We start from the raw sequence: 19,871 nt of genomic DNA, 5'->3' as shown, positions 1-19,871 counted from the left end.
CTGAAGTGGAAGCTTCCCCGCAACATATTATTCCTCCGGACTGTCTGATCTCCACTTCTCCAGCTTCCATCTGACAAACTCCTCCAGGGAAGACCTTCGTCTCTCCACGCCAGCGCCTCAGGATTCTCAAGTGGGGACACTCCTCTCAACTCGCAGGCCATGCTGGCATCAAAAAATCCATCCAACTCATCTCTCGATTTTATTGGTGGCCTACCCTGGAGACTGATGTTGTTGATTTCGTGCGGGCTTGTACAGTCTGTGCCCGGGACAAGACCCCTCGCCAGAAGCCTGCTGGTCTCCTCCATCCTCTGCCTGTTCCTGAACGACCTTGGTCTCAGATTGGTATGGACTTTATTACTGACTTACCTTTATCCCATGGCAACACAGTTGTTTGGGTGGTCGTTGATCGATTCTCCAAGATGGCACATTTTATCCCTCTTCCAGGTCTTCCTTCGGCGCCTCAGTTGGCGAAGCAATTTTTTATACACATTTTTCGCCTTCACGGGTTGCCCACGCATATCGTCTCGGATAGAGGCGTTCAATTTGTGTCTAAATTCTGGAGGGCCCTCTGTAATCAGCTCAAAATCAAATTAAACTTCTATTCTTCTTATCATCCCCAATCCAATGGGCAAGTAGAAAGAATTAATCAGGTCCTGGGTGACTATTTGCGACATTTTGTTTCCTCCCGCCATGATGACTGGGCAGATCTTCTACCATGGGCCGAATTCTCGTACAATTTCAGAGTCTCCGAATCCTCTGCTAAATCCCCATTCTTCGTGGTGTACGGCCGTCACCCTCTTCCCCCCCCTCCCCACTCCCATGCCCTCTGGTTTTGCCCGCTGTTGATGAAGTGACTCGAGACCTCTCCACCATATGGAAAGAAACTCAAAATTCTCTTTTACAGGCTTCATCCCGGATGAAAAAATATGCTGATAAGAAAAGAATTCCCCCCATTTTTTCTCCCGGAGACAAGGTATGGCTCTCCGCTAAGTATGTCCGCTTTAGTGTCCCCAGTTATAAACTGGGACCACGTTTTCTTGGTCCTTTCAAAGTCAAGTGCCAGATCAACCCTGTCTCTTACAAACTCCTTCTTCCTCCTTCTCTCCGTATTCCCAATGCTTTCCATGTCTCTCTCCTTAAACCACTCATCCTTAACCGCTTCTCTCCCAAAGTTGTTTCTCCCACTCCAGTTTCCGGGTCCTCTGACGTCTTTTCGGTGAAGGAAATTCTAGCATCCAAGACGGTCAGAGGTAGAAAAATTCTTTCTGGTTGACTGGGAGAATTGCGGCCCAGAGGAGAGATCTTGGGAACCTGAGGACAACATCCTGGACAAGAGTCTTATCCTCAGGTTCTCAGGCTCCAAGAAGAGGGGGAGACCCAAGGGGGGGGTACTGTTACGCCAAGCGCTCCGGGTCCCCGCTCCTCCCCGGAGCGCTCACAGCGTTCTCTTATTCACAGCGCCCCGGTCAGACCTGCCGACCGGGTGCGCTGCAATATTGCTCCCAGCCGGGATGCGATTCGCGATGCGGGACGCGCCCGCTCGCGATGCGCATCTCGATTCCCTTACCAGACCCGTTTCCCGTCTGTGCTGTCCCGGTGCGCGTGCGTCGGGTCTTTGCGATTTTAAAGGGCCGGTGCGCCACTTATTGGCACAGCAGGTTTTAATCAGTACCTTCACCTGTGCACTCCCTACTTATACCTCACTTCCCCTGCACTCCCTCGCCGGATCTTGTTGCCATTGTGCCAGTGAAAGCGTTTCCTTGTGTGTTCCTAGCCTGTGTTCCAGACCTCCTGCCGTTGCCCCTGACTACGATCCTTGCTACCTGCCCTGACCTTCTGCTATGTCCGACCTTGCTCTTGTCTACTCCCTTGTACCGCGCTTATCTCAGCAGTCAGAGAGGTTGAGCCGTTGCCGGTGGATACGACCTGGTTGCTACCGCCGCTGCAAGACCATCCCGCTTTGCGGCGGGCTCTGGTGAATACCAGTAGCAACTTAGAACCGGTCCACCGACACGGTCCACGCCAATCCCTCTCTGGAACAGAGGATCCACCTCCAGCCAGCCGAATCGTGACAATAAATCTGAGAGAACTAAACTATTTTGTGAAGTATCAACACTTCAAGATGGAGGGTATCCATCTTTTAAGGGATCTTTTGATCATAAACGACTGGATGGTCAAAATAGACCTGAAAGATGCCTATTTAACAGTTCCAGTACACTACCTGCACCAACCTTACCTTCAGTTTCTTTGGGAAGGCCAAAAATGGCAATTTCAAAGCCTTCCGTTCAGCCTATCGTCTGCCCCCTGGTGCTTTACAAAGCTATTAAAACCAGTGTTGGCGACCTTAAGGAACAGAGGTGTGCGTCTAATAATTTATCTGGATGACATCTTCATCATGGTCCAGTCCCTTTCGCTAATCAGCCTTCATGCTCCTAACCAAGCTGGGATTTCTAATCAATATGAAGAAATCTGTTTTAACCCCTACAAAAGGAGGTAGAATTCTTGGGCTTTACGATAGACACTCGCTCTGCCCTTTTAAGTCTTCCTAGCAAGAAATTATCGTTAATACGTAAAGAGATCCGATCCATCTTGAACAAGGATTTGATTTCCCTGAGAAGCATAGCCTGCGTCCTCTCGGTCTCAATCCAAGCGATATTTCCGGCCCCTCTCCACTACAGAGCCCTGCAACGTCTCAAGGCTCAACACCTTAGAGAGGGCCTAGCTTACACAGACCAGATATCTCTGAATTCGGAAACCAAAGAGGAGCTCTTATGGTGGTTACACCACATTCAAGAATGGAACGGAAAAGCTATTTTAAATTCCATTCCAGATCTTATCATGGAGTCGGACGCCAGTCGGTTAGGTTGGGGTGCCGGTTGCAGTCACTCTTCCACGGGGGGCAAACGGTCGGAAGTTGAAACTTAACTACATATCAATTGCCTGAAACTTCTTGCGGGCATCTTTGTCCTCAAGAGTTTCACAAGAGACAGATCTCATTGTTGCATCCATTTAAAGATGGACAACATTTCGGCAGTCCAGTACATAAATCACCTAGGAGGCACAAAATCCAAGCCCCTAGCAGACATTGCCAAAGAACTCTGGCATTTTTGTCTGGACAGGAACATTGTCCTCAAAGCAGAGTACCTTCCGGGACTCTCCAATACAGTTGCGGATTGGAACTCTTGCTATCTAGTCGACAACAGCGACTGGACTCTCGATCACCGAGTTTTCCTCCAAATCAACTCGCTTTGGGGACCCTTTTCCATAGATACTTCCGCCTCTCATTTGACTTGTCAGATTCCTCAGTTCTTCAGCTGGCGACCAGACCCCGAGGCTTTGGGAGCGGATGCCTTCTGCCAATCCTGGCCTCCCTCGACCCTTTACGCCTTCCGTCCCTTCTCCCTCATCCCGAGAGTTCTCCTTCAAGCTTTAACACAGCAAGCAACTTTTGTCATTGTAACCCCGTGATGTCCAACGCAATCATGGTTTTCCCAGATCTTGGGGATGACTATAGATGTCCCTTGTATCCTTCCTCAATTCAAAGAGGTCCTCCGGGACCAGGCAGGGAACCTTCATCCTCTGATAACTTCGGAACTTCTTCATCTTGTAGTATGGTTAATTTCCGGTCAACAGAATTTGATTCAGAACTTTCACAGGCATCTAGAGACATCTTGTCAGAGGCCTTGGCTCCAGGCACCAGATTGGTTTACAGTTCAGCCTGGAGATTATGGCTTCATTGGTGCATGCAACGGGATTTGGATCCCATACATGCATCTATTGCCAACATCCAAAATTTTCTGTCCTTTTCTTTTGAATCTGGAAAAGCTTATCGCACTATAAACGTTTATGCCTCTGCTACATCCTTTTTCCACCCTCCTGTAAATTATTTTCAGGTTGGCCAACACCCGTTGGTCTGCAAATTAACGAAAGGCATTAAGTTCAAGAGACCTCCTCGTCCCAGATATCAATAGACATGGGATGTCACCTTGATATTTAATGTTTTCAAGTCATGGGAAGACAACAACCTTCTTCCTCCTAGATTGCTATCTTTTAAGCTCACTGTTCTTCTTTGCCTCATCTCAATTAAAAGAATCTCATATGTTAGGGCATAGCTATTTCCCAAAGGACCTTTTCCCCACAAGGCGTACACTTCACCATTTCCAAACGCACTAAGACTAATCTTCATACAGTCTTCTATCCAATATTTCCTCATCATGAAAAATTGTGCGTAGTTCGGTGCCTCAAAGCTTATGAGTCCTCAATCAGATATGGAGACTCGTCTCAATTACTTATTTCCTACTGTAGACCTTTTCTCCCGGTTTCTTCTTCCACCCTAGCTAGGTGGGTTAAAAATACTATGAAATTAGCGGGCACCGATACCTCTCAATTCTCTGCTCACTCTATGAGGGGAGCGATGTCTACTAAAGCCTTCCAGTCTGGAGCCTCTTTATCCGATATTCTTAAAACAGCTGATTGGTCTTCAGAATCCACCTTTAAAACCTTTTACTTTCGACCAAGGCTCAGTTCTTTAATTATATCACTGTATAATTTATTCATGTTTGTTGTCAGCTTCAAACTGGCATAATAGAAGCCTCTTCGTCTTGTAATAAAATTAGAGATTTTCCTAGTTCCTGTGATGGAAAATATGGATTTTATTAAAGACAAGAGGCGAGTATTATCCCACCCTTCATAACCCACCGTATCAATATGTTCGTTTGTTTCTTCTTACAGCTTCATAGTTTTGACAACGGTGGAATTGACTCCTGTCTAGACAACTACCATTCCCTGATCATACTTCAGCATAATGGTCTTCGTTCCTGTTGAGTTCCCGGAAGTCGTCTTTTTCAGGACTTTTCTGTTTGTCATCTTGTTTTCATCATCTATCTTCAAGCAATTTCACACCAAAGAACGAGGGAATTACAGATCTACCTGGGCCTTATATTACCTGTGCCACATGCTGATTGGTGGACTCATTACCTGATGGCACACCTGTTACCACCTGAAAGTTTTTTTCTGCTGTTATTTTAACTTTGTTTGCTGCTATTCAAGCTAGTAAAGAAAGAATGGCATAATACTCGCCTCTTGTCTTTAATAAAATCCATATTTTCCTTTACAGGAACTAGGAAAATCACAAATTATATAAATCTGATTTAAGGGAGTTCTAAGAAGATGTTGAGTGTGTGAGTAAAGTCTATAGACTATGGCCATGGATAATATCTACTGGTGTCTCCAGGTTCATCTGATTCCTAACCTAAGAGTTTACACATGGCACAGATATTTGGGGTCAAACAGACGGGTATGGAAATAAAAGAATAAAAAAAACTACTTGTCCAAGGGACTAAAATGAAGCAGAATCTATTGTCCCTCATCACAATCCACTTGTCCTAATACACAAAATAATTTCAATCAAAATATTGGACTTTCGTTTTATAACAGCCATATCTCTTATTTTTCAATCTACAGACACATATGAGAGCTTGTTTTTTGTGGTATCAATTGTACTTTGCAATGACACCTTTCATTTTTCCATAACTCCGAAACAAAAAAAATTATCATTTGTGAGGGGAAATTTAAAAAAAATTAATAAATGTAAATTTGGGGGGTTTCTATTTTACACCATTCTCCTTATGGTCAAACATATATGTTATTTTGGTAATTTAGGTCAGCCTGATTACACCAATACCAAATTTACTTAGTTTCCATCATGTTTTACTAATTTAAAAAAATTCTAAATATAAAAAAATATATATATTTTCTCTGACCCCTATAACATTTTTGTTTTTCTGTATACTGGGCTGTATGAGGGCTCATTTTTTGTTCCGTAATCTGCTGTTTGTATCGGTAAGTTTGTACATTTTGGTATTGATCAGACTTTTAGAACACTTTTTACTTTTTTTCTGGAATATGATGTTATAAACATAAAAAACGCACTTCTGTGTTTTTTTTTTTTTTTTATGTTAACGTCATTGACCGTACAGGAATATATAATGTTGTATTTTAATTGTTAGTTTTTGAATTTATGCTGAGAAACAAGTAGATCAAAATACATATTGTGGATGTGCGACCATGTCTTTCTGTACTTGAATTCACATTATATTTTAATAGTTTGGACAATTACGCACGCGCCAACACCAAACATGTTTATTTTTATTATTATATCAAGAAGTATGAAGCGGAGCACTCACCAAGTCCTATGCAGGTACTTCTTTATTGATTGACAGGCAAAACGGGGTAAAACATGTAGGGGAGCAGGTGGAAAAGACGCAGGGGCATGGAGCTGGCGACAGACTGTTGTGCGCCGAAGTACTTCGTCAGGCCAGAACGTCACTCTCTGCCGGCCATTCAGGGCTCCCGCCAGGGGAATTTACAAATGAAAGTAAAAGTACACTGTACATCGCAGGGTAGTGGAGCATCCCTGTTTAATAACTTCTGATCGCATCGGGTATCAAAAGTGAGACCCACTGCGATCAATCCCTTAGCCCCTGAACTACTACCCCCAACATGGAACAGACTCTGTTCCATGATGGGGGTAGTAGTACAAACACTAATGTAGCCTCCCCAGCCGCCGGTAGACTACTGTACCCGGGGGTACTACTACTCCCATCATGGAAACAAGTCTGTTCCATGATGGTAGTAGTAGTCCCTCAGCACTGCAGGAGTCTGCTGATGTCACCTCTTCTGAGCATGCTCAGAAGTTATAACGAATATTATACACCAGGTGCAAATGGATGACATAAAGGCTCCTCCGTTTGCCATAGACTTCAATGTTAAATTTATTATGTCTGTTTCTATTCCGTTATTTTTGATGGGAGAAAAAACACTGCATGCACCGTCTTTTCCCCTCGTCAAAAAAAAAAAAAAAAAAAAGAAACAGGAAGCATTCGGGTGATAAAGGATTGTCAAAAAATCTGTTGACATCAATGGGATTATTTTACAGCCCTTTGCAACCTGTTTGAAAAATTATCAAATGGATTGATAAAGGGCATTTATTAACGGGGGCAGACGGCCATGTGAACGAGTCCTGAGTTATGAAAACAAAAGGAAATATATTATCATATTTATTATAGAAATGTACATCAACTTTTCAAGCTCAGGGAACTGCAACAAAAACCTATTTGGATGCTCCACTTACCAGTTATGTGCGTGAATCTGCTTCTCCGGGTTCCTTCCATATAAAAGGAAAGTGAAAGCATCCCGACAGCTAAGCGGAGCTGATTGAGACCATCGTGACGATGTCCCAATCAGCTGAGAGGACGACGAGAGGGCCCTTACCTGCCTCCTCGCCGTCCGATCAGGCTGGAGCAGCAGAGTTCCAATAACACTGATCAATGCTATGCTATGGCATAGCATTAATCAGTGTATGCAATCAAAAGATTGCATGGTATAGCCACCTTATGGGGGCTATAAAAAAATGTAAGTGTAAAAAAGAATTAAAAGTTAATAAATGGGAATAAGCCCCTCCCCTAATAAAAGTTTCAATCACCTTCTATTTCCCATTTTTGAAATAAAATAATGTAATAAAAAATTATCATATGTGGTTCCACCGCGTGCGTAAATGTCCGAACTATTAAAATATAAGGTTAGCTAAACAGCATGGTCAATGAGGACCGAGCGGATGGCGAGGAGGCAGGTAAGGGCCCTCCTGCCGTCCACGCAGCTGTTCGGGACCTGCGATTTCACCGTGGATGTCCCGATCAGCTGCCCTGAGCTAATCAGCACTGTTAATCCTGCACTTTTTCTATGCTGCGATCAACTTTGATTGCGGCATCTAAAGGGTAAATGCCAGACATTGGCATTGTGAGCATGCTTTAAATCGGTAACGGTACCAGGGCGTACAGGTACGGTCTCGGTCCTTAACCCCTTCAGGACGGAGCCCATTTTGGCCTTAAGGACCGGAGCGTTTTTTGCACATCTGACCACTGTCACTTTAAACATTAATAACTCTGGAATGCTTTTAGTTATCATTCTGATTCCGAGATTGTTTTTTCGTGACATATTCTACTTTAACATAGTGGTAAATTTTTGTCGATACTTGCATCCTTTCTTGGTGAAAAATCTATAAATTTGATGAAAAATTTGAAAATTTTGCATTTTTCTAACTTTGAAGCTCTCTGCTTGTAAGGAAAATGGATATTACGAATACATTTTTTTTTGGTTCACATATACAATATGTCTACTTTATGTTTGCATCATAAAATTGATGTGTTTTTACTTTTGGAAGACACCAGAGGGCTTCAATGGTCAGCAGCAATTTTCCGATTTTTCACAAAATTTTCAAACTCAGTATTTTTCAAGGACCAGTTCAGGTTTGAAGTGGATTTGAAGGGTCTTCATATTAGAAATACCCCATAAATTACCCCATTATAAAAACTACACCCCCCAAAGTATTCAAAATGACATTCAGTCAGCGTTTTAACCCTTTAGGTGTTTCACACGAATAGCAGCAAAGTGAAGGAGAAAATTCACAATCTTCATTTTTTACACTCACATGTTCTTGTAGACCCAATTTTTGAATTTTTACAAGGGGTAAATGGACAAAATTTTTACTTGTGTTTGTAGCCCAATTTCTCTCGAGTAAGCACATACCTCATATGTCTATGTAAAGTGTTCGGCGGGCGCAGTAGAGGGCTCAGAAGGGAAGGAGCGACAAGGGGATTTTGGAGAGTACGTTTTTCTGAAATGGTTTTTGGGGGGCATGTTACCTTTAGGAAGCCCTTATGGTGCCAGAACAGCAAAAAAAAAACCACATGGCATACCATTTTGGAAACTAGACCCCTCGGGGAATGTAAGATGGGATAAAGTGAACCTTAATACCCCACAGGTGTTTCACGACTTTTGCAAATGTAAAAAAAAAAAAAAAATTTTACCTAAAATGCTTGTTTTCCCAAAAATTTTTTATTTTTAAAAAGGGTAATAGCAGAAAATACCCCTAAAAATTTGAAGCCCAATTTCTCCCGATTCAGAAAACACCCCATATGGGGGTGAAAAGTGCTCTGCTGGCGCACTACAGGTCTCGGAAGAGAAGGAGTCACATTTGGCTTTTTGAACGCAAATTTTTCTCTGGGGGCATGCCGCATTTAGGAAGCCCCTATGGTGCCAGGACAGCAAAAAAAAAAACCATATGGCATACCATTTTGGAAACTAGACCCCTCGGGGAACGTAACAAGGGGTTAAGTGAACCTTTATACCCCACAGGTGTTTCACGACTTTTGCATATGTATGTATTTTTTTTTTACCTAAAATGCTTGTTTTCCCAAAAATTTTACATTTTTAAAAAGGGTAAAAGCAGAAAATACCCCCCAAAATTTGTAACACAATTTCTCCCGAGTACGGCGATACCCCATATGTGACCCTTAACTGTTGCGTTGAAATACGACAGGGCTCCAAAGTGAGAGCGCCATGCGCATTTGAGGCCTAAATTAGGGATTGCACAGGGGTGGACATAGGGGTATTCTACGCCAGTGATTCCCAAACAGGGTGCCTCCAGCTGTTGCTAAACTCCCAGCATGCCTGGACAGTCAACGGCTGTCCGACAATACTGGGAGTTGTTTTGCAACAGCTGGAGGCTCCGTTCTGGAAACAGTGGCGTACCAGACGTTTTTCATTTTTATTGGGAAGGGGAGGGGGGCTGTATAGGGGTATGTGTATATGTAGTGTTTTTTACTTTTTATTTTATTTTTTGTGGTAGTGTAGTGTAGTGTTTTTAGGGTACAGTCACACGGGCGGGGGTTCACAGTAGTTTCTCGCTGGCAATTTGAGATGCAGCAGAAAGTTTGCGGCAGCTCAAATTTGCAGCCAGATACTTACTGTAATCCTCCGCCCATGTGAGTGTACCCTGTACGTTCACATTGGGGGGGACATCCAGCTGTTGCATAACTACAACTCCCAGCATACCCGTTGGCTGTCGGTGACTGCTGAGAGTTGCAGTTTTGCAACAACTGTAGGCACACTGGTTATGTATCACTGAGTTTGTGACCTAACTCAGTGTTTCACAACCAGTGTGCCTCCAGCTGTTGCAAAACTACAACTCCCAGCATGTACGGTGCATGGTGTACGGTGACTGCTGAGAGTTGTAGTTTGCAACAGCTGGAGGCACACCGGTCGTGAAACACTGAGTTAGGTAAAAAAAAACTCTGAGTTTCACAACCAGTGTGCCTTCAGCTGTTGCAAAACTGCAACTCTCAGCAGTCACCGACAGCCAACGGGCATGCTGGGAGTTGTAGTTATGCAACCAGCAGATGCACCACTACAACTCCCAGCATGCACTTTAGCTGTTTGTGCAAGCTGGGAGTTGTAGTTATACAACAGCTGAAGGTACACTTTTCCATAGAAAGAATGTGCCTCCAGCTGTTGCAAAACCATAAGTCCCAGCATGCCCATAAGGGAATGCTGGGAGTTGTGGTGGTCTGCCTCCTGCTGTTGCATAACTACAGCTCCCAGCATGCCCTTTTTGCATGCTGGGAGCTGTTGCTAAGCAACAGCAGGAGGCTGTCACTCACCTCCAACGATCCAGACGCTGCAGGTCAGTCCCGCCGCCGCAGCTGCTCCTGGGGCCCCGATCCCAACAGGGGCGCCGGGGATCGGGGTCCCCAGCACCCGGGGTGCACGTCCCGCACCCGCTCACGTCCTCCGGAAGAGGGGCGGAGCGGGTGCGGGAGTGACACCCGCAGCAGGCGCCCTGATTGGTCGGCCGGTAATCTGGCCGACGAATCAGGGCGATCGTGAGGTGGCACCAGTGCCACCTCACCCCTGCAGGCTCTGGCTGTTCGGGGCCGTCAGAGACGGCCCCGAACAGCCAGTAATTCCGGGTCATCGGGTCACTGGAGACCCGATTGACCCGGAATCGCCGCAGATCGCTGGACTGAATTGTCCAGCGATCTGCGGCGATCGCCGACATGGGGGGGCATAATGACCCCCTGGGCGATATGCCGGGATGCCTGCTGAACGATTTCAGCAGGCATCCGGCTCCGGTCCCCAACCGGCTAGCGGTGGGGGCCGGAATTCCCACGGGCGTATGGATATGCCCTCGGTCCTTAAGGACTCGGGATGCAGGGCGTATCCATACGCCCTATGTCCTGAAGAGGTTAAGTACCAGGAAGCGAGGGCGTACCTGTATGCCCTTCATCCTGGAGGGGTTAAGTAAAGTAACTTGCACCCCTGTACTGTTCTTTTCCTCCATTGATCTGATCACTTCTAAACTTTTCTTTCTAAACAGTGACCATGCTGTTGCCAGGCAACAGAGCACACACTTTCCCACAATCCCCTTTGCTTGCATATGCAGAGGAGACCTGTTACGTTATGCGCTCTGGCCGCACATGCTGGCCGTGAGTGCATGGTCCCGTTACCTGCTGCTGCCGGCAGGGCTGGGACTCGCATTACGGGACGCGCCCGCATGCGGGCCTCAGCCCGTCACTCCACCCTCCTCACTTCCCTGCCGGATCTTTGTTGCCTTGTGCCTGAGAGAAAGCATTCCTGAGAGTTGCCTTACTGTTGTATCTAATCCTTTGCTCTGTGACTTGACCTTGCTCCTCTGCCGCCTGCCTACTGACCTCCTGCTATGTCCTGACTACGCTACTTTGCCACCTGCCTTGACCTTCTGCTATCCTGACTATGAGCTGCCTTATCCCTCCTGTGCCTCGCATCTCCTCAGCCGCCTGTGTGGCCGAGCTGTGCCAGGGGTAGCAACCTGGGTGCCGCCTGCCGCAGCAAGTCCTTCCCACTTTGCGGAGGGCTCTGGTGAAAACCAGTGGCAACTTAGACTCAGCTCCCTGGTATGGTCCGAGTCATCTGCCACACAGGTCCAACGGATCCACATCCACCGGAGTTCCTGTCTTCTCAAACGTGAGTGTTACAAGACCAAGTGCCATTACCTTCATGAGACTGCAGTAGAACAGAGGATAGCACCACAGCTGCTGCTGCTACACTGTGGTGGGGTCTGGTGTGGGACGGATGGTAATTCTAAAACTTGCCCAATTCCCAAACTGCAAGTCAGGTTTTAAGAAAACATGTGAATGAGATGTAAAATCATATCCATACGCTGCCTGATGTGGTACTTTAAACCACTGTACAATGTTACTGAAACAAATCATAGGAGTAATTTAGGATCTCAGTCCAGAGCTGCACTCACTATTCTGCTGGTGGGGTCTGTTAGAAATGTCAATTTAAGAAAACATTCCTTATCTATGGTGGATAATTATCATCCAGGCTTTTTATGTAAAAAACTTTATTATTTATTGACTATTTAATGAAAATGGCAGTTTACATACATAGGTACATTGGCCTACATTTATCATTGTCTTTAGACTTTTTTTGTGTCTGCAAAAAGGCGCAAGCAGGGTTTATTTGCTTCTTTTTTGTGCCTTTTGGTTTACACATTTCTGCTCATTTTGAGTTGCAATCCACTGATTTTGGCAATACACATGATATGAAAGGGTTTTATGAACTGCGCCTTTTTGTGAAAAGGCGCAAAAAAGGAGCAAAGCCACTGAAAAGTCTCTAAAACTACACCAGCCCATACTTAGCTTTTTTGTGTATGTGAAGAGTGAAACTTCAGAAAATGTGACCTGCACAAAATTGATCAATAAATGTGGTGCTCCTACACATTATCAACACACACAAAAAGGTGTAGAAAAATGCTTCACTTACATCTACAATGATAAATGTCAGCCATCGTCTCTAAGTACAATTAACAATATTAGACTAAATAAACACTATGCAGGAGATCCTTATCAAATAATAGTTAGAATAATCTTATCACGCCATCTCGGGCTTAATAAATTCATATAACATGGTGGATTAATCTTGTTTCCTTGTTCAAGATGGCCTCCTCCGTCTTCCATCCTTCTTCATCCAGACGTCCTCATGTGTCCTCCTTCAGGCTGGCTTGGTCTCGTCTGGCTTGGCCCCACCTGCTTCCTTAGTTCTTTCAGCTTTGAAGTCTTGAATTTATATACCAGTGGCTAACATCTGATTGATGTTGAACACTTCCTTACAAGCCAAATATTCTATTTAGGTTTGCTCATGTAAGCATATAGTTATGGTATACAGTTATGGTCATGACATACTTCTTAGCTTCAGCTATTCTATCTATAGGATTCAGGTAGCTCAACTTGTATAGATTTAACTTGTTTCAAAAGGTCAGTTAAACCATCTTGTATTCAACATCCTTGCTCAATTACCTTGATCCATGGATTATAATGATATTGTATATTATGCACAATATTTTACAGGGTCACTGTGTACATACATTACAATTATTGTCATGTACTGATCCTGAGTTATATCCTGTATTATACTCCAGAGCTGTATTCACTATTCTGCTTGTGGGGTCACTGTGTACAAACATTACATTACTTATTCTGTACTGATCCTGAGTTATATCCTGTATTATACTCCAGAGCTGTACTCTCTATTCTGCTGGTGGAGTCACTGTGTACATACATTAAATTACTTATTCTGTACTGATCCTGTGTTATATCCTGTATTATACTCCAGAACTGTATTCACTATTCTGCTGGTGGGGTAACTGTGTACATATATTACATTACTTATTCTGTACTGATCCTGAGTTATATAGTGAATTATACTCCAGAGGTGTACTCCCTATTCCGTACTATTCACTGTGCACATACATTACATTACTTATCCTGTACTGATCGTGAGTCATAGCCTTTATTATTCTACAGAGCTACACTCTCACTATTCTGCTGGTGGGGTCACTGTGTACATACATTACATTACTTATCCTGTACTGATCCTGTGTTATATCCAATACCAGCTGAGTACCCGGCATTGCCCGGTTTTCCTTCCTAATCCTTGTTGGGGAGGAAAATAAATAAAGGAGGAAACTTTTGACTTCATATAACGTCCTCATATATGGTTGTCATATCCCAACCCAACATCCCGACCTCCTATCCCGACCTCCTATCCCGACCTCCTATCCCGACCTCCTATCCCGACCTCCTATCCCGACCTCCTATCCCGACCTCCTATCCCGACCTCCTATCCCGACCTCCTATCCCGACCTCCTATCCCGTCCTCCTATCCCGTCCTCCTATCCCGTCCTCCTATCCCGTCCTCCTATCCCGTCCTCCTATCCCGTCCTCCTATCCCGTCCTCCTATCCCGTCCTCCTATCCCGTCCTCCTATCCCGTCCTCCTATCCCGTCCTCCTATCCCGTCCTCCTATCCCGTCCTCCTATCCCGTCCTCCTATCCCGCCCTCCTATCCCGCCCTCCTATCCCGCCCTCTTATCCCGTCCTCCTATCCCGCCCTCCTATCCCGTCCTGCAATCTTGACCTCCTATCCCGCCCTCCTATCCCGTCCTCCTATCTCGACCTCCTATCTCGACCTCCTATCTCGACCTCCTATCTCGACCTCCTATCTCGACCTCCTATCTCGACCTCCTATCTCGACCTCCTATCTCGACCTCCTATCTCGACCTCCTATCTCGACCTCCTATCTCGACCTCCTATCTCGACCTCCTATCTCGACCTCCTATCTCGACCTCCTATCTCGACCTCCTATCTCGACCTCCTATCTCGACCTCCTATCTCGACCTCCTATCTCGACCTCCTATCTCGACCTCCTATCTCGACCTCCTATCTCGACCTCCTATCTCGACCTCCTATCTCGACCTCCTATCTCGACCTCCTATCTCGACCTCCTATCTCGACCTCCTATCTCGACCTCCTATCTCGACCTCCTATCTCGACCTCCTATCTCGACCTCCTATCTCGACCTCCTATCTCGACCTCCTATCTCGACCTCCTATCTCGACCTCCTATCTCGACCTCCTATCTCGACCTCCTATCTCGACCTCCTATCTCGACCTCCTATCTCGACCTCCTATCTCGACCTCCTATCTCGACCTCCTATCTCGACCTCCTATCTCGACCTCCTATCTCGACCTCCTATCTCGACCTCCTATCTCGACCTCCTATCTCGACCTCCTATCTCGACCTCCTATCTCGACCTCCTATCTCGACCTCCTATCTCGACCTCCTATCTCGACCTCCTATCTCGACCTCCTATCTCGACCTCCTATCTCGACCTCCTATCTCGACCTCCTATCTCGACCTCCTATCTCGACCTCCTATCTCGACCTCCTATCTCGACCTCCTATCTCGACCTCCTATCTCGACCTCCTATCTCGACCTCCTATCTCGACCTCCTATCTCGACCTCCTATCTCGACCTCCTATCTCGACCTCCTATCTCGACCTCCTATCTCGACCTCCTATCTCGACCTCCTATCTCGACCTCCTATCTCGACCTCCTATCTCGACCTCCTATCTCGACCTCCTATCTCGACCTCCTATCTCGACCTCCTATCTCGACCTCCTATCTCGACCTCCTATCTCGACCTCCTATCTCGACCTCCTATCTCGACCTCCTATCTCGACCTCCTATCTCGACCTCCTATCTCGACCTCCTATCTCGACCTCCTATCTCGACCTCCTATCTCGACCTCCTATCTCGACCTCCTATCTCGACCTCCTATCTCGACCTCCTATCTCGACCTCCTATCTCGACCTCCTATCTCGACCTCCTATCTCGACCTCCTATCTCGACCTCCTATCTCGACCTCCTATCTCGACCTCCTATCTCGACCTCCTATCTCGACCTCCTATCTCGACCTCCTATCTCGACCTCCTATCTCGACCTCCTATCTCGACCTCCTATCTCGACCTCCTATCTCGACCTCCTATCTCGACCTCCTATCTCGACCTCCTATCTCGACCTCCTATCTCGACCTCCTATCTCGACCTCCTATCTCGACCTCCTATCTCGACCTCCTATCTCGACCTCCTATCTCGACCTCCTATCTCGACCTCCTATCTCGACCTCCTATCTCGACCTCCTATCTCGACCTCCTATCTCGACCTCCTATCTCGACCTCCTATCTCGACCTCCTATCTCGACCTCCTATCTCGACCTCCTATCTCGACCTCCTATCTCGACCTCCTATCTCGACCTCCTATCTCGACCTCCTATCTCGACCTCCTATCTCGACCTCCTATCTCGACCTCCTATCTCGACCTCCTATCTCGACCTCCTATCTCGACCTCCTATCTCGACCTCCTATCTCGACCTCCTATCTCGACCTCCTATCTCGACCTCCTATCTCGACCTCCTATCTCGACCTCCTATCTCGACCTCCTATCTCGACCTCCTATCTCGACCTCCTATCTCGACCTCCTATCTCGACCTCCTATCTCGACCTCCTATCTCGACCTCCTATCTCGACCTCCTATCTCGACCTCCTATCTCGACCTCCTATCTCGACCTCCTATCTCGACCTCCTATCTCGACCTCCTATCTCGACCTCCTATCTCGACCCGTAACATGTGTACCAGGTATTGAAAAATCTCCAGCCGTACAGAAGTTAAGTGAGAACATACATTTCCCATTGATTTGCATGGGACTTTAAACATAAGCTCCGCCCCTGGCAAATGGGGGTGAGTAAGGGTTAAATCCCCTATCCTATGTTTGTTGCTGACATATAAGTAACATGTGTGCCAAGTTTCATGTTAATATCTTTAGCCGTTTGAAAGTTTTTGTGGAACATACATACATACATACACACGTTGAGTTTTATATATATAGATAGATGATATTCCAGAGCTTCACTCACTATTTTGCTGATGGAGTCACTGAGTACATACATTATATTGTTATTCTGTTTCCGGTCTATGACAAGATATGAATACATCATATTAACTATATTGCAATTTAGTTGTTATGTTTTTGCTTCTACTTTGTTTTAATAAACCTCAAATAAAAATATTTGCAAATAAAACACTGAAAAGTTGCCAATATTAGTGCAAATAAGAATTAAATCAACATTTATAGAAACATAGAAAATGAAAGATAAAATGTGTCTGCAGATAAGAACCATTTGTCCCATCTCGTCTGCCCAATATTCGCAATACTATAAATAGTCCCTGGCCCTATCTTATATAAAGGAAAGCCTTATACCTATACCTATCTTATACACTGCTCAAAAAAAATAAAGGGAACACTAAGATAACACATCCTAGATCTGAATGAATGAACTAATCGTATGACATACTTTCGTCTTTACATAGCTGAATGTGCTCACAACAAAATTACGAGAATATTATCAATGGAAATCAAATTTATCAATTCATGGAGGTCTGGATATGGAGTCACACTCAAAATCAAAGTGGAAACCACACTACAGGCTGATCCAACTTTGATGTAATGTCCTTAAAACAAGTCAAAATGAGGCTCAGTAGTGTGTGTGGCCTCCACGTGCTCGTATGACCTCCCTACAATGCCTGGGCATGCTCCTGATGACCTGGACTAAAGCATCAGCCAACTCCTGGACAGTCTGTGGTGCAACGTGGCGTTGGTGGATGGAGCGAGACATGATGACCCAGATGTGCTCAATGGGATTCAGGTCTGGGGAACGGGCGGAGCAGTCCATAGCATCAATGCCTTCCTCTTGCAGGAACTGCTGAAACACTCCAGCCACATGAGGTCTAGCATTGTCTTGCATCAGGAAGAACCCAGGGCCAACCGCTACAGCATATGGTCTCACAAGGGGTCTGAGGATCTCATCTAGGTACTTAATGGCAGTCAGGCTACCTCTGGCAAGCACATGGAGGGCTGTGTGCCCCCCCCCCCCCCCACCCCAAAGAAATGCCACCCAACACCATTACTGACCCACCTCCAAACCGATCATGCTGAAGGATGTTGCATGCAGCAGAACATTCTCCATGGCGTCTCCAGACTCTGTCACATGTGCTCAGTGTGAACCTGCTTTCATCTGTGAAGAGCACAGGGCGCCTGTGGCGAATTTGACAATCTTGGTGTTCTCTGGCAAATGCCGAATGTCCTGTATGGTGTTGGGCTGTAGGCACAACCCCCACCTGTGGATGTTGGGCCCTCATACCACCCTCATGAAGTCTGTTTCTGACCGTTTGGACACATGCACATTTGTGGCCTGCTGGAGGTCATTTTGCAGCGCTCTGGCAGTGCTCCTCCTGCTACTCCTTGCATAAATGGCAGAGGTAGCGGTCCTGCTGCTGGGTTGTTGCCCTCCTACGGCCTCCTCCACATCTCCTGATGTACTGGCCTGTTTCCTGGTAGCACCTCCATGCTCTGGACACTACGCTGAAAGACACAGCAAACCTTCTTGTCACATGCCAGCATTCAAAAGTGACCAAAACATCAGCCAGGAAGCATAGGAACTGAGAAGTGGTCTGTGGTCACCACCTGCAGAACCACTCCTTTATTGGGGGGTGTCTTGCTAATTGCCCATAATTTCCACCTGTTGTCTGTTCCATTTGCACAACAGCATGTGAAATTGATTGTCAGTCAGTGCTGCTTCCTGAGTGGACAGTGTGATTTCACAGAAGTGTGACTGACTTGGGGTTAAATTGTGTTGTTTAAGTGTTCCCTTTATTTTTTTGAGCAGTGTGTAAAGGATAGCCTTATGCCTCTCCCATGCATGCTTAAAGGAGAACTACTTGATATGAAATTTATCCCCTATCTTAAGGATCGGGGATAAGTTTCAGATCGCGGGGGTCCGACTGCTGGGGCCCCCATGACCTCCCGTAGGGGGCCCTCAGCTCTTTGCCGAAATAGCATGTTTCGACCACCACATGACGCGAGGGGCGACACGCCCCCTCAATATATTTCTATGGCAGCTGAATGCAGGGCTCCGGCTCTCTCATAGAGATGTATTGAGGGGGCAGCGTATTGCGGTGGTCATATTCGGACATGCCCTCTGGCCGCTGACTACAGGAGATCACAGGGGGCCCCAGCGGTCGGACCTCCCGCGATCTGAAACTTATCTCCTATCCTTGGGATAGGGGATTCATTTTCTTATCCCGGAGTTCTATACTGTCCTTTACTGTGTTTGCAGCTACCACTTCTGCAGGAAGGCTATTCCATGCATCCACTACTCTCTCATTAAAGTAATGCATCATCTCTTGATACTTGATGGAACATCATAATGCCAGTTGATACATTTATAAGGAAAAAATTCAACCTAAAATATTAATATGGAAAATATTTTTATAAGTGTATATGATAGATAATGAAAAAATGGAAAATGTTTGCCAGTTTCTCAGTGGAGAAGTCTTGCTTCTATGCAACTACAGTGATCCCTCAACTTTCAATGGCCTACACATACAATATTTTCAACATACAATGGTCTTTTCTGGACCATTGTAACTTGAAACTAGACTCAACATACAATGGTACAGACAGTCCAGATCTGTGAAACATCTTAAAGGAGTAGTCCAGTGGTGATTCAGTGGTGAGCAACTTATCCCCTATCCTAAGGATAGGGGATAAGTTGCAGATCGCGGGGGGTCCGACCGCTGGGGCCCCCTGCGATCTCCTGTACGGAGCCCCGACAGCCCGCGGGAAGGGGGCGTGTCGACCTCCGCACGAGGCGGCGGCCGACACGCCCCCTTAATACAACTCTATGGCAGAGCCGAAGCGCTGCCTTCGGCAATCTCCGGCTCTGCCATAGAGATGTATTGAGGGGGCGTGTCAGCCGCCGCCTCGTGCGGGGGTCGACACCCGCTATCTCGGCGGAGAGCCGGGGCCCCATACAGAGAGATCGCAGGGGGCCCAAGCGGTCGGACCCCCCGCGATCTCAAACTTATCCCCTATCCTTAGGATAGGGGATAAGTTTTTCACCACTGGACTACCCCTTTAATGGCCGTAAGAACTGATCAATCAGAATGTGCATTCACTGGTAAAACACCTGTATTACTGAAGTGTATGCACTGACTGGCTACCTGGTAGCACCCTCTACAGTACAGGGAGGTATTACATGTTCTGTACTATTCTTTACCTGTGCCAGGGATAGCTGCTCCAGGTGGGGACGGCT

Source organism: Hyla sarda, chromosome 1 (assembly GCF_029499605.1).
Source record: "Hyla sarda isolate aHylSar1 chromosome 1, aHylSar1.hap1, whole genome shotgun sequence".
In the NCBI taxonomy this organism is placed as follows: Eukaryota; Metazoa; Chordata; class Amphibia; order Anura; family Hylidae; genus Hyla; species Hyla sarda.
This window is presented reverse-complemented; position numbering follows the sequence as displayed.